Source organism: Patella vulgata, chromosome 1, assembly GCF_932274485.2.
Source record: "Patella vulgata chromosome 1, xgPatVulg1.2, whole genome shotgun sequence".
NCBI lineage: Eukaryota > Metazoa > Mollusca > Gastropoda > Patellidae > Patella > Patella vulgata.
In genome coordinates this window covers 38,528,263-38,545,125 of record NC_065879.2, presented here as the reverse complement: position 1 = coordinate 38,545,125, position 16,863 = coordinate 38,528,263, and the positions used below count along the sequence as shown (strand labels likewise).

General features: G+C 37.1%; 1 long non-coding RNA gene across 3 annotated transcripts; it reads left to right on the top strand.

The window, feature by feature from the left end:
* Positions 1-799: 799 nt before the first annotated feature.
* LOC126826850 (uncharacterized) lies at positions 800-7,925 on the top strand. Of its 3 annotated transcripts, none has more exons than XR_007682426.2 (8): positions 800-1,080; positions 1,674-1,720; positions 2,552-2,657; positions 4,287-4,413; positions 4,600-4,709; positions 5,243-6,797; positions 7,038-7,193; positions 7,784-7,925. It is a non-coding gene; the product is annotated as an uncharacterized LOC126826850 (long non-coding RNA). The 3 variants fall into 3 exon arrangements; XR_007682435.2 differs by having other exon boundaries at positions 5,243-6,885; XR_007682432.2 differs by lacking the exon at positions 4,600-4,709.
* The last annotated feature ends 8,938 nt before the right edge of the window (positions 7,926-16,863 follow it).

Below are 16,863 nucleotides of genomic sequence, written 5' to 3'. Positions count from 1 at the left end.
TAAGGAATTTAGATAAAAAAAATCATTAAAACTATAGGTTAAAAGAGATAGCCCAAATGAAAGTAGCATTTGCATAGCAGCGGTAATAATGATAGTCATGGAGTTTGGTGGTCTAGTGATCATTATGTGGCGTGACAAGGAGAGAGACTCCTGCATAAGACTCCTACGCGCAAGAGAATTATTGAAATAAAATTGAGCCATATGTTAGTCCCGAAAGGATAATCAAGTGAACTGAGCATAAAAAATGCTTGGGTCTGCGCACAATCATTCTATTATATTTAGCAAGTAATGCAAAATGTTATTGTTTTATTGACTATGTTGTTTGTGTATAAACATAAATACACATTCATATGGCATATAATAAACATATTTGAATTTTATAGAACATAAAACACGATTCGTTCATGAAACCATTAAGAAAACCAAGTAGTATTTCAAGTCATATAAACAGGAGTTATGTTTACTAAAATATCTTCTTTTTTTTCCTTAAGACATTCCCACTTTTATAGTTTCATCTCAAGTTTACAGAAAAAAAATATTTTGACCCATATACTATTTTGAACGTGGATTTTCTTGTGTAATGTTTGTCTTTTTCTAATGATTCTAAAGGCGTCGCCATAGTAAAGAATTTACTTTTTTGACTGTTATGTGACATATTCGGTTTATATCACCTCTCGATATAAAACATGTGTAATGAGTTAAAATAATAATATAGGTCATTTTTTATTCTTTTTGAAACAATAACTTATTTAGGTCAAATAAATTGATTGTTCTTTTCGTCTGTCCTTTCCTACAGGACTGGTTAAAGTAGCGTGAAACGACGTCATCACATGTATCGATTTTGTGTCATGGCGGCTTATGGAAGAGTTGTCGCATTGTTGTTTTGTTTGTGATTTATAGAAAAGCGTCATGTAGAAAATAATTATGAATATGCTTTTAATACACATTATACTCTCTCAGTTTATATATAGACCGGTGACATTTAGGGCTGTAAACAACGATTATGAAGATCGTAGCTGCTATGTGCGACAAAAGTCGAGGTATTGGAATGAGTAATGGAATTCCGTGGCCATATCTTCCGTAAGTAGCTAGTGTACGTGTTACTATATTTAGCTATCGGGGATATTGTAATGTAGTCTTTTTTCTATTCATAGTCAACTGTGTTGATACATACTGAACTTTGATATAAAAAAAAAAAAACACACACACACCCACACACACACACACTGGCAATACGTGTTATGAGGGAATTTTGCCTGGACAGCGGCGCTACGGCCTATTCTTATATCGAATTCCAACTGTCAAGGGTTTGTTTATGTGTAGCAAGCGCGCTGTATCATACGGTCTGTCATTGAGTCAACTGGCGGGGTTTCGATTCCCCGGTTGTACGTGACAAGGAGTAGGGTCGCCTGTCCAACCTCTCAGGTTTTCTCCGGTTCCTCCGGTTTCCTCCCACTGCTAAAGATCCCTACGCGCAAGCGTATGGTTGAAATAAAATTGAACCATGTGTTAGTCCCGAAATGACTAGTTTGTGTCGAGTGGACGTTAAACCCCATTTCTCTCTCTTTCTTGTTTACGTGCACGGCTGACAAGGGGAAATGACGCAAAATTATATTAATCATAATTTCAACTGTAACAAACTTATGTTTTGATCTATTCTATGTTTAAAACAGTGGCGATGACAAATATTACAGAACACTTGTAGCTCCAAAACATCAAGGTAGGTTACTTTTGATTTGACTTGACAATAGGAGAGAGTGGTGGGGGGGGGGGGTACTACTTGCGATGATAAACAGGTATTCCGGGATTTATATGCATGGTCTATAGTATGTCAATGCCCACAGAAGGTTTTATAGGAGTGCGAGACAACCGTAGAAGCCAGAGAAGAAATGGGGTTTAACTGGGCTAATGAAGAAGGGCGTATGCCATACAGTGTGCTATGAGGGAAATTTTGCCCGAACAGCGGCACTACGGCCTACTCTTACATCGAATTCCAACTATCAAGGGATCTGTTACGTACACGCCAATGTGCGTACACGGGACCTCGGTTTTTCGTCCCATCCAAACGACTAGACAGCTGTCCTTGTCAGACCCTCCGTCCTGCACCAAGGACAAGGGGTAACCACGCAGGAAATTCTGGATGTACTTTCTCGGCCAATGCAGGGATCGAACACCCGACCTTCAGGCTAGCGAGCCAGCGTCTTACCCACGTAGCCACCGTGCCCCCAAGCCTGAGAAGATCCATAATGAGAAATAGCTTGCATAAACACATGGGGTATCGTACAACTAGACACCCCCACCCTCAACACCTATGTAACTATCAGTATAACATAGTATGTTTACAACCTATCGGTAAGACTTTAATTATGTATATATTAGCAGTGGAGTATTGACCATAGCATATGTAGAGCGAACGGTTATCTGTTTCAGAGAAAAATTGTCATGTATATGAATGTATGCTTATGTAAATGCCTAATCTTAAAATTGATGAGATTAATAATAGAGACTAATTAAAGTTGTAATAAAAGATGCCTTTTTCTTATGTTTACAGACCAACGTACAGCCAATATTAAAGGTAGACTCACGTGGATCTCAACTAAAGAAGATGAAAGTAAGGCACCGGGTATCATCAATATCGTTATAACCAGTAAACCCAAGTAAGTACTATTTCAATTTTATTCTTGTACGCATTTGACTTCCATGTAAATAGATATTAACATTATACCCAAGTATTATGCAATGTCGTAACCCGGTCGTCGGTTGTGTTTTAGTGTTATTTGCATATCGTTATAATCAAAATGAAATTATAATGAAATGAAATAGGGTTTAACGTTTTACTGCTCCGAACTGGGCTAATGAAGACGGGCATACGCCATACAGTGTGCTATGAGGGAAATTTTGCCCGGACAGCGGCACTACTGCCTACTCTTTTATCGAATTCCAACTGTCAAGGGATCTTTTACGAGCACGCCAATTTGTACACGGGGTCTCGTTTTTTTTGTCCCATCCGAAAGACTAGACAGTTGTCCTTTTCAGGCCCTCATTGACAAGGGGGAACCACGCCGGAAATCCGGATGAACTTTCTCGGCCAATGCAGGGATCGAACACCCGACCTCCAGGCTAGCGAGCCAGCGCCTTACCCACTTAGCCACCGTGACCCCTATAATCAAAAAACACTCCGTGCATTGCAAGTACAATTTGGCTTAATTTAACATTGTTTATATATTTTCAGTGTCATAGTTTGATGACCTTTTTGTTTATCTTTATTGAAAACAACCCATCTAAATCACATAATGTATAACAGTTACTACATTACAACCCTTGTAAATCACATGTATCACTGGTCGTTATGTGTACAGTTATTACAATACAACTCATGTAAATCACATCTAAATCACATGTATAACACGATGGTATTAAAGATACATTATGGGAGATTAGAATAGTTAAAAACTAGATAATGTAAAGGGAATTTGCTGAAAATTTCATTCAAATTGATCCACAATGAACCGAGATTTTAGTGATTGCATTTTCGGCTTAGCCTCGATCATCGTTACTAAAGTCGGTACGATAAAAAAAAAATATAGTCTTGATTATCCATTTCATGATTAAATCATGAATGAAAGTTGAGCAGCATATCTGATCGTAATCCAGTAAATATCGCAGGCTAGCGTTGACATCAAGAGTTGATTATGGTCTGGATACGTTAATTAATGTCTAATTAATAATTTAGATAGCACTTCAGGCCTAAAGAAAGACCTGCAATAGGCAGATTTACCTCTTGCATAATGTATGTTTTACTTTAGTAAAGTCACTGCAATACAACCCTTGTAAATCGCATGTATCACTCGACTGTCTTTGCACAGTTACAAAAATACAACCCATTTAAATCACATTATCACTCGACTGTATTTGTACCATAATTACAATACAACCCAAGCAAATCACGATATGTACACGGTGATAACAATACAATTTTAACCCAAGTAAATTACGATATGTCTACAGTTATTACAATACAACCCATGAAAATCACGTGTATAACTCGAGAATATTTGTACAGTTATTACAATACAACCCTTGTATATCACACGTACAGCTCGACGTTATTTGTACAGATAATACAACTCAAGTAAATCACACAGGTGGGCGATATTTGTAGCTTTGCACCCCAAACGCAAGTAAACCATGTAAATTCGATGGCTCGATTACGTCATTTGTTTTACAACTATGGTATTTTATCATTTATATCGTTATGATCACACTTTCTGACATATTTTTTTCAGAGAATCTCTGATACCAACCAATGTGCATTATACTTGTTCATCACTGGAAGATGCTCACCAATATGCCTTAGATTGTAATATAACCGAGGACGATATCTGGGTTATGGGTGGCCATGATGTTTATAAGGTACTATACAGTTTGATTGCGTTATTACCAAGAGGTAACTGGGTGGGATTCACGAACTAAGTTACTTTTCAAAACTGAGATTACTCTACTTTATTTTACTTTATTTATAAGTGTCAATTTTAGAATCGTATCATGTTTGCTGGTTTTCTTATAGTGTTAATGCAAAGCTTTTGATATACATTTTAGTCCGCCATAGAACATCCATTTTGTACGCATTTACATTTAACACGTTTGTTTGCTGAATTTGAAACAGATACATCTTTTCCACCATTTGAACATCAGTTTAAACTCATCAAGTACGTAATTATGGATTTTGATTATATTTAATCGATGTCGTGGTTGTTGTGACGATTATTACGACACGTATTATGTAGCTGTAAGCCTGTATTCAATAGTTTCAAAATGACATAATGACGTTCATGGTAGGAGTGTACTTACTGTGGAAGCTATACGTCAAATTGTTTTAGATTTATTTTAAATTTTAAGAATCTCCGGGAATGAACACCGGGAATGAACACGGGACCTCCAGGATAGCGAACTAACGATTTACTCATTGAGCCACATTATTTTAATGTCGTATGCAGAAAACTTATTGAGAGTTGTTACCCAAACCTTGTAGTGGGTTTTACAAGTCATATATTTTTTTAACTGTTTTTTTTTCTCGATCGTTTTTGCCCCTGTTTAATCTTTGGGCTTATCGAAAAGAAGGTTATATGCCGAATCAATTTTTGTGTAGTTATTGTCTTTCTTTCCGAAAACGTGAAAGCCCCTCTATGACATTTGGTGAATATTCGTTGCCTGACAATCCTGTGTGTGGTTTGTTTTTCAGAGATCCCGAAATTCACAAGGAAAATGGTATTAAATATCAATTTGAAGTTTATGGACGAATGAAAGCCCACCAGTAACAACTCAGCCCATCACTATCATTGTTAGTGTATCGGATAATTATTTGATCTGCAATAAATGTTTAGTGTATACCACAACAAATAATTAAGTGGTTTTGTTTTTGTTATATGTGTAAAAATAATGGGTGAGAGTCCGATCCGAATATTTCACTTTTGGCGTGGCTTTGCTTTCCAGGAGAGAGTGGCGTGAAGGGTGTGTTTTCTAAAAAATTCTTTGTTACTTTAAAACAATTTATATATATTTGCCCATTGTTTCCAATTTGCTTATTTAACGTAGGGATCTTTTTAAATCTGGAGGCACACTACCGTTTTGATGTTTCGGTTTAAAATGGAAGAGCAGGGGTTAAATTAACATGTTCTGCCAGGTTTTGGTAAATAGTAAAGATTCCAGACTTAAGAATATGATTACGGTGATATGTACGGCGGATAGTTACAGGTTTCTACAATGCTACTTTAAGTTTATGTATCTCAAAATTTCATTGGTTAGCCACATATAATATCTGGAGAAAAGACATGTCCATTTGATGCTCTGCCTGTAGTGAAAAGCGTTCAACATAACGGAAGTTTGAGGAAAAGTTGGAGCCGGATACAGAGACCAGAATTGACATTGAAGTCATTTGGGAAATTAATGGTGATCTGCCTCCACATGAAATCAGACGGGCAATTCACTTGACATAGACATCGCTGTTAAATTCATATCATTTTTTGGCCGATTCATCCTGAAATTGAATGATACAACATCCTGCGGTTTTTTAGTTAGACCGTCACTTCACAAGGTCGGCCAGACCTTGGTTGTCTTCAGTGCTGATCCCCCCCTGTACTATACCAAGGAGCATTGCCACATAATGTTTGTAACATGTCATCATAAATTTGCTATGGTGCTAAATCTTTCAAATGGAGATACATATTTAATCATTGCCCTGTATTGAGTTTTCTCCATTTTGAGAGCAAATGAAAGGGTCACGTTGTTTGATAGCTATATATAGGAATTCACGTGTTGCGTATCAGGCACATGCTGAGATACTGTTCTAGCATTATGATTGGGTGAGTTCAGACACTTTTGAGGCACCCGTCGTACGTTTTTGAATATTAAAGACCCCCCCCCCTCACACTCACACACACAAACACATAAATTAACACATCTTATTTGATAAAACCTAAACTTTTATTATTCAAAAAAATCCAAGATGGTATGTCCTGATGAGACAAGATTGTAGCGACGACAGATTTTGATTACCTGTAAACGTGGTCAATATGAATATGTGACAATTTCGTGATAGATAGGAAGAGTATGACCGCACCTAAGTTGAATCAAATTGTTTCAAATCGTGCTATCTTTTTTATCTTCATCTACATGTTGTAAAATCTCACAGACTGTCCTACATTATATATTTACAAAGTAGAATCGTTATTCTAAAATAAGAGTAGACGAATACAAGATGAAAGTTGCTGTTATAGTGTTGGTTTGTTTTGTAGCAGGTAATAAGACTTATGTTATGTGGTGTCGATGTTTATCTCGAAGAGAATATGTGGCTTTGTGAATTGTTTAAAAAGACTTGAATTTTAGGTAATATATGCATATAAATGTTAATGATCCATTTTAAGATTTCATCTATGTTTACCTTAAATGTGTTCATGTGGTCTTCAGATTCTTCCACTTCGTAAGACGGACAATATTTTAAAAACAAGATGACATTCATTCAATACTATATATTCCAGTGGGATGGACTGCTCCTGCTTTACAGTTTGGTACGTGTGTGGAGATGTGCTCTTTAAGTGGCGAATTCGGTTCACCTTGTAAAGCTGGTTATCACTGTGCCTCAAATGGATGTGGACACACCTGTCAAAAGACTGACATCATCTTGGGACATAAAAGTAGGGACCTTTGTGTATCCGTTCGCTTGGACCCCCCCCCCTCCTAGATTCTAGTCTAGTCTGCGATATCCCAGATGTTACACCCCAGATACTAGCCTGGTCCGCGACACCCGAAAGTTAGTCTGGGACAGCCTAGATTCTAGTCAATATACTGCTGCAGCACTCTCGATTCTAGTCCGCAACACCTGGGATTTCGTCTGGGGCACCCTAGATTCTACACCCGAGATTTCGTCTTGGACACACAAGTAGAGGCCTTTTATTGTTTTACACTTGTTCTCGTTGTGTACCCGTTCGCTTGGAACCAAACGCCCCCATTCCCCAGTCGGTTTACAAATCGTACCAGATTCTAGTCTAGTCTGCGATATCCCAGATATCAGCCTGCGACAACCCATATAATTCCAGTTTGGTATCTTCGTTATCCTAAATTCTAGTTCACAACACGCCAGATTCTGGTCTGTCTACTAAACCCCAGATACTATAGTCACATTTGTCATATCCTGTGATCAATATAATTATTGACTTTTATTTGCAATTATATCCATATTTACCGAAGCATATACACATATTAAACATCTCAAATTATTTTTCAGTATGTAACAATATCCATATGGCTTTGTGTGATCTGTGGTGTCCTAATGGTGCTGGTTTTGCCCATGATGAAAATGGATGCCCTCTTTGTAAATGTGGCACCGGTCTTCAGATTGCCCAGATTCAATAGGATTTATTTTTCGTGGGGACGTTTAATAAAATATGACCGTATCTATTTTGTTTCTTAATTCTTTTTTTTAAAATTAAAACAAAAAAAACAAACCCCCTGAATTTATATAATATATAATGCTCGACAGATTTTTCATACTGCTAAATTAGGTAATGTAACTCTTCTCTGAGAATCAAACATTTTTTTAGTTTTAATGTTCATGTATTATAGCACCTCCGTTATAACTGATCATCAGTTGATGTACATAATACCACAAGATGATATCGCAAAGAACACTGGAACGGCAGAGTCTGTGCGACACCCTAAGGTCCGTGTTACATAGAGTTAGAGAATAGAGTTAACTTATGCCTAGCATACGGAATTTATTTTTCAAAATAAGTGCAGGGCGTAGCGTCTAGAGTGTATGTAACAAATACCCAACATATACCATGATGTGTCTCCATTGACTCAAGAATACGTTATCAAAATCCCCGTCGTCACACGTCAGCGAGACATCCCAGACATTGAACATATATAAACCAGTTCCACTAGAGTCCCAGTTCCAGCATGGCTCCTTATAATCTATTAAGAAGCAGAAGCCTTTGTATTCATAGTAGGTCTTTCCCATCCACGGTTCCATGATATCGAGTGTAGAAACGGGCAGCAATCCACGGTTCCATGATATCGAGTGTAGAAACGGACAGCAATCTCACGACTGCGATATCACTATTAGGGGGTCACGGTGGCTAAGTGGGTAAGACGCTGGCTCGCTAGCCTGGAGGTCGGGTGTTCGATCCCTGCATTGGCCGAGAAAGTTCATTCAGATTTTCCGGCGTGGTTCCCCCTTGTCAGTGATGCAGGACGGAGGGCCTGACAAGGACAGCTGTCTAGTCGTTCGGATGGGACGAAAAACCGAGGTCCCGTGTACACATTGGCGTGCACGTAAAAGATCCTTTGACAGTTGCAATTCGATATAAGAGTAGGCCGTAGTGCCGCTGCCCGGGCAAAATTTCCCTCATAGCACACTGTATGGCGTATGCCCGTCTTCATTAGCCCAGTTCGGAGCAAAACAGTAGGACGTTAAACCCCATTTCATTTCATTTCATTTCATATCACTATTATCACTCTAGGTCGAAGCTAACTTTGGGTCCCACGAACGAACGAATAAACCTCACGACATTCAAAGGATGCGGCCGGTCACATCATGACCCCACCCATGTACTCGTCGATTATGGCTTGATACGCGGGCGAAAAAATATAATGTGTTGTGGGGGACCCTCCGTACAAACTGCATAATGCTTTTACCAGAGGCAAGGTTTCGGAGAGGCCAGGTGATATTAAGACTACGGTCAAGATACTCTCGAAACTAGGTGTACTGGTTGGTGATTATATGGCGGATTCCCTCAGGATCTCATCATATGAATGATATTGGGTCATCACGACGGAGCTAGACGAGAAACTGGTCATATAAACTGAGCTGTCATCGCCTCTGGATTCAGGCCCTGGTCCACACCGATCTGTCACACTCTCTTCTACTCCCATCTTCTTCTGTCTCGGATGTACTGATCGATGGCAAGCCGTTTCAGGCCATTTCTATGTTGATGAACGACCAGAAGATGCCGAATCCGGACTCGCTGAACAACCCCAACACTGACGACCAGCTGAGCAGGAATGACGAATATCTGACTGAAATACGCTACCAATACTGTAGCTGTACTGTATCGGTAGTCTAACGTCATGCATGTTAGATGGAAGCCTTAACGGAGCAGCAACCTACAACCAACGTGCGAAACGTTCACACGGTGAATTCTTTACGTATTACCTACATATATAGCGTATTGATCAATAAGTTTGTTCCCGCTAAAAGTTTTGAATATTCGCCCTATTCGGAACAGTGTGACAGGGGCTTAAGACCAAGATAATGAAATGTACATATGTTTGGAGTTTGTGGACTTTCCAAGACTACTCGAGGCCTATGACGGCATATTAGATTCAAAACTTGTAACTTCTATCCGTGTGATTTCCAAATTAAGATAATGCACAATCTAACTTCTGTATTCGTCCCGTGTAAATGCGCAGTCAAGGGAATAACTGCATAAGTCATATTTCAATCCCGGTTTTGGCCGAGGAATTTCCTCATGATTTTTCATCCTCGTTTCCTATACTCAACGGGTCAGGGCATGAGCAAAAAAGGACTTTCAGTTCGTAACCTTATAAAATATGTCTTATCAAAACTTCAAAAATTATTTTGTCTAAAGCAGTATTAAATCGATTAATCCTAACGAAAGCTATGATCATCTCAGTTTTAACTGCTATTCTGTGTTAAAACCTTAGTCTGCTACTTAAGAATAACTCGTTTATATCCCTGAACATCGTTGTCAAGATGGCACCTAACCCAGGTTTTCTTTACTCATTCGTCTACACTACCATCTAAACTTAGAATACCTTTTAGATCATATTGTACATTACGTTCTGACACTGTAGCCTACTGGTATGTTATATTAAAATGCCGCGGCCGCCTAAAACATTTTAAACAAACGTGTATTCGGTACTTGACCTGGTCTGGCCTCTAATCTAGCCATTTACACGGCGCTTTGTCATATGCAACAATTATCTTAAACAGCGGACCCATAAAGCTGTCAACTATGTTTATTATATTCCTGAAGCAATGGCCCGAGAAATCCCTCTCTGACCATTGCTGGATTGGCTTCTGACCTTTTGAGGGAGTGTGTCTATTCTTCCCGTTCAATCAAATCTATCCCAAGTACAGCAACATGACATCCCTTCGTTTAATCTGGGGTCTTCCCTAAGACTTTGGACAGTGATTTACGGTATTAAAAACAGCGAAAGTATTGTTCGGCTCCAAACAGTATTGTTTACATTGTATTCGTTTTGATAGCCTCTTTGGTCACGCAATTAGTTTTTCTGCAATATTCTGCTATGCACTGGTTAATTGAGCATAATAAAATTGTGAGCCATGACGTAACGTTATGTAAACATATTTGGTCCAAATTGGTGCTCTGTTTAATGGTAATGATATTTATTACGCAGTTAGCTATTGGTTGTTAATCGGACTATTGACTAGTCATAATTTGGAACAGAAATTTGCTTCCTTTACAACAGTATTAAGTGGGAATAGGTACAATCAAATGAAACACTGCAAGGAGTATGATGTTCGTGAACTGTAGTCAAACTAATCATTAAAACTGAAATGAAATTTTAATTGAATTGAAGAACGATAACTATCCAATGCGCTACCATTAAATCTGTATAACAGTTTGTATATAATAAATAAGAAGACAATAAATGTGACAAACAACGTGTTCACAGTTTTTCAGGTTTATGACGCCATTAACACGGATACTTATGGTGATATTATCAAATGTGAAACAGGCGCTAATATACCACTAAGTAGTTCATTTAATAAGTCAGTTTATAACTAATATCTAGCATAGTAAGACGTTTTTACTAACTATAAGCTTTCTGTCCCGAAAACAGAACGATCAGCATAAGATTGATTTTTCGCGAAGGATGGCGGCTAGGAAGTTTTCAGCGGAACACATAAAAAATCAACCAGAGTATGTGTACATGATGATGGAAAAGACAAAGCCAAAAGGTAGAGTTAGTATTAACTTATCGGATCTATCGTTACAAATGGTTGATATATGTGAAGATGTGCCGACAAAATCAGCATCCCCACAGTGCTCAAGCGAAGTGCATTCATCAACATCCAAGAAGACAATTCCTGCAATAAGTTCGGTCATCAAAAATGAAGGAACAGCTGCAGTCAGTGCAGATACTAAGCAGATATCAGAAAGTAAGCCGATCCGTACACTTTATTCGCGGTCCAGCAGTTTGATCGTAAATGGTGAGAAGGTGCGGAGGGAAAGCGCAATTTACGACCCAGGTTTCGAGAAGTCCTGCCAATTCCTAAAAGGAAATGGAAGTTCTCTTACTCAAACTGGCAAAGCGCTCATGCCACTCAAAAGAGGTCTTAAGCGGGTGGAAGTGCATTATTCTGCAACAAATGTTGCCCAGAACAACAGTTTGATATTTGCGGATCTAATCCGAAACGCGCATAAATCGAACATTATCTTCCAAGATAACGTGGAACAGCTGGAAAGGCGATTGCTGACAAAACGATCCGACCAGAATAAAGCTACCACTTTTTATGATAGGCGTTTGGTTCGGCCGTCAACTAGCCCATTAAGGTCGACTAGTGCCAGAACAGTGGCTGGAAGGAAAGTGGAAAGAAAAAAGAGGATCAAGAAAAAGAGTAAAAAGATTGAACTTGGGTATGAACCGAAAGCAGTGTCATTTGACGCTTCCACTAAAGAAGACTTTGAGAAGATTCTAAGCTGTCGCTATCTTCGTGTTGATCCGAAATATCAACGTGAACTATATGAAGTTGACAAATCTGGACTCTTTGATTAGACTGTTAGTATTAACACGTGTCATATGAATACTATATTTAATTGCATGAATGAGTCCCTGTTCCAAGCATGCTTTGGATCTTGAAAGCAATAAATGTTTTAAGGTTGGTAAAATACGTACTGAAAATAGCCTCATAGCTAAACCCTTCAAACGGTATAAACACCCGACAACTATCTGATTAAAACACAGATCTTACTATTTATTCCTTTTTGCAATCAGATGTCACAAATTGGGGTCTGGCTACATGGACTGAACCCTTGTTCAATAGATATTCATATACTGTGATGAATAAGACCAATCAAGGTTGTGTAAACTTGAAATTTTACATTTTACATCTTGCATTCATATTGTACAAAGGAGAGTTGAATGAAGACTTTCTTGTCCACTAAACTTACAAAAACCTTTAAAAAGTTTTATGGCTGTGATATTGACGTCAATAGTAAATATAACATGTATCTTTCGGCTATTATTCTAGATATATTTGATTGACGCGTATACTATCTTCCTGATTATGTCTACTATATCTGTTAACACTGTTCATCATGTTCATTTTGCATACGGAAAGTCCATTGGCCAATTACGCTGTTCTACCGAGATTTCGACTAATGGTTTGGATGTAGCTATGGCGGGTGTGGATCAGGCAGGGTAAGCTTACTCTTCTGGACACCTGTTACCACTGTTTGTCACGTATTTTGTACACAGTGAACAGTCCATTTGTTGATTACACTATTTTGCCGATACCGTTTATTTTTAGGAATTCGAATTTTGTACGCGCCGAATAGTCCATTTGCTGATTACACTATTTTGCCTATATCGTTTTTTCTAAGACTTCGAATTTTGTACACGGCGAATAGCCCATTTACTCATTACACTATTTTGCCAATGCTTTTTTTTTTTTTTAGGAATTCGAATTTTGTACACGGTAAACAATCCATGTGCTGATTACACTATTTTGCCTATACCGTTTGTTTAGGACTTCGAATTTTGTCTAAAGGTTTGGATTGTTTGTACTTGGTTTTATTTTATTTGTGTTCTTTTGCGTTTTAGATATAACTTCCTATAGGACTACTGGATTTTAGTTTTGAAATGTAAAATATTAAATATTATGTTATGAAATATGTACTTTTGACAGTTATAATAATTCAATGATCGGGGTTGTCTTGATTGTTGTCTAAATGTACATTTCGTCGAAACCATCTTATATGGGACTGCTGTCTGAATTTATTTGGAATTCACATATTTGCATAATTTGACTTTTTTAAAAAAATAAACAGAACTATTTTGAAGATAGCGAATAAATTCCTTTTTAGCATGTCAGTCAAGCAGTATAACGACTCCTACAATAGCATTCTACGGTGTTATCATCGTATACAAAACATTCATTTGGTTTATCAAATCGAGAAATATTCATTCCTAAAACTCATTTTATACGCCTAGATTTCAGTGTGGACGTATTACATGTATGTTGACACCCTGTGCGTCTGTCCGTTTTGTTAAATTTTATAACTGTTGATTTTATTGCCAGTGATTTTATTTGTTCTTTCTAGACTAGTTTTTAAATGCGTATATTTAGATGTTATGTATTTATGTTTAGATGTTATTTGAGTATATTGTGTATGTTATTTGAGTATATTGTGTATGCTATGTGAGTATATTATATGATTTAGAAATTATTTGGTATATTACATCACTTTAAAATTATCAAAGCGTTTTTTTTTTATTTGAGCATTGTTTTAATTTTCTTATTGTCGCGTTATTATACTTGTTATTTAGCTTTTGATACTATATAGAATTATTATACATTGGGTTTTTAGTTTATTTTAATGGAATGTTCAGGGTCTGAGCAGTTTATGTCTAACATATATGGGTCAAACAATCAATAAATGTTAACAAATTTCAATTCGATTGATTTTGTTATAGTTGTTATAGATATGTGTAGATATAATATCTATCACAGCTGTTAATTCAGATAACCAGACGTGTTACAGTCATACTTCCTGCATTCGATATGTTAGACGACTGGCATATCGTGTATTTCTATAGACAGGTTCTCACTTTTCTATTTCGTCCATATTAAATTCAGGGGCATATAACACGTCTGAAAAGCCATTCTCTATCAGTAGATGTTATATAAAAATGCTACTTCAAGTTTGTATATCTCAAACTTTTTGTGTTCATCCTTATATAAACGTTGGACCAAAGACTTTGTCATTTTCTTGGTCTGTCTGTAATAAAAAGCGTTCAGCCCAACGACGAAAATTTGAGGAAAAGTTGGAGGTAGAATGGGGAAAATAATGGTGCTCTGCCTCCATCAGGACTATGACTAGTAATTTTCCCCCCATTGACTTCAACGTTAAACCCATAACATTTCTTGGCCTATAACATCGATTTGAAAATCCCATGAACATAATAATCTTTATAACCACAAAGAGCGACGTCAGCGACGTCATTTTGTGGGTGATTTTCTTACCCCATGTATGTTTACTTCCGCCTCAAAATCATGAATAGTCACCAAAATCTCGCAGACTTGACCAAATAGTCATAACCTCCCTACAACGGTACTGCAAAACGAACACCCCCCCCCCCCCCCTAAAAACCTACTTTCAATTAATTAAATAGCAATGTTACGACTCAGAAAATATTGGAACACATATTTTTTTTTTTTTTTGCCATAATATAGGACCTACGAATCTTTATGAACTTTCTTTATGGCTCTCCTTCAAAGATATTGTCGTTTAAGTGGTTTCATTTTCTACTTAGATATTGATATATACTCGGCTATAGATAACATGCGCATTTAGCCTACTATTATACATAAATACTCCTCCTTCACATATATCATCTAAGATATGCAATATACATACATGGACGTATGTCGTATACTATTTTATGTCATGGGGGGGGGGGGGGTGACATATAATTAAAGGGGCAGCATGCAGCAAGACAGAAAAATAGATTATTTGTCCCTAAGGCATTTTCCGTAAATAAAGAAAATGGTTCCCAATTATCAATGACTGACATTTAATTAGTCTATCTAGATTTTGTTTGTTTGACGTGTATGAGCTACCGTCTGGCATTGCATTTTAGTTTGGTTTTCAATCCGGTTTCATCGATATCAGGAGACCACATAATCGGCATAATTAATACTAACCCAATCAAAAAGCTGTATTAACTCATACTTTACAGGATGAAAAAATGTTGGTTAATGTATTATTGTAACGGACAGAGAATATCACTTTCGTGACGTAAAACATGTTCATGTCTAACCAGTTTATCAACCACCAATGTAAAATTTACCTGAACCGTAGATATTTTGGGGTAACAAATATATTATAAATGATTACCGTTATGAGCAGCTTACTAAAGAAAAATAAAATTAAATCTTCGGCTAAATGTCCCTTTAAACAAAATACGCGTACGTTAAGAATGATCGACATGTCATGTAAAATGACTGGCGCTTATTACACATAATATTAGTATTTAGTGAAAGGAGAAATGATCCGAAATTGACAACTCCACACAATAATATACAATAGGACATATTCAATAAGCGATGTATTAAGTGGGTGAATGGAATGGCCGTGTTTAATCCCATATAAATAGTTGATTATATGGGTGTGTGGTTGCATTTCTGTTGGGTCTATGAGTACATAAACTACGATAAGAAGATTAGGGGTTAATAATGCCAATTTGGACGATATATAGTGAAAGGATATTGAAAGTGAACTGAGTATATTCTATGTGAATCTGTGAAGAAATTTTAAAGGTCTGTTTTCTTCATTGTATAACTCATTTCTTAAGTTTATGACGAAAATGGGTCCAAAGCACACAATTATGTAATATGAGTGTAAACAAAGTGATTTGTATGCAATTATTAAATTTTTTATTGTAATTTATAATCAGTTATCTTCTATGAAATGTGCCTGTCAATTCTGCACGTTTTCAACGGTTTAAATGGGTGATTAATTAACATATCAATGGTAAATGTTACCTTGATTGCATTAGCCGATTTTTGTCGTGCAGTCACATGTTTAAAAACAATATTTTATGCGATATGAAGGATTGGGTCAATAGCACTACTTGTTTTAGATGCTTTGTAGCAACCATTTTTGCAGTATAATTAAATTATTGCAAAAATGGTTAACGTTGCAAAAGTAGAACGTCGAGGAACCATTTTTGCCATAAAAGACATTTTTGCAATATAAACCATTTATGTAATAATTTTGTTTTTGTTAATTTTATTGATAACTAGAAGAATGCCCGGCTTCACTCGGGGGTCATAACCCCGAAACCGGAAGTGGTAGACTAACGCCACCTGGCCTATGTTACTCCCCGTTCCGAGCTACACCTATACCCCAAATTTCAGACTCGGGGCAGACTTAGTGTAGCCGCCAACCCCGAAAAGACGGACAGACAAACGACAGTCACAAATATTAGTATAGATTTTGCTTGTTCATGTGGTTGTGATATTGAAAAACTTGTGCCTTATCCACTTGTTGGCTAGAACAATAACGTCTGTTTAAATTAAATTACCATGAG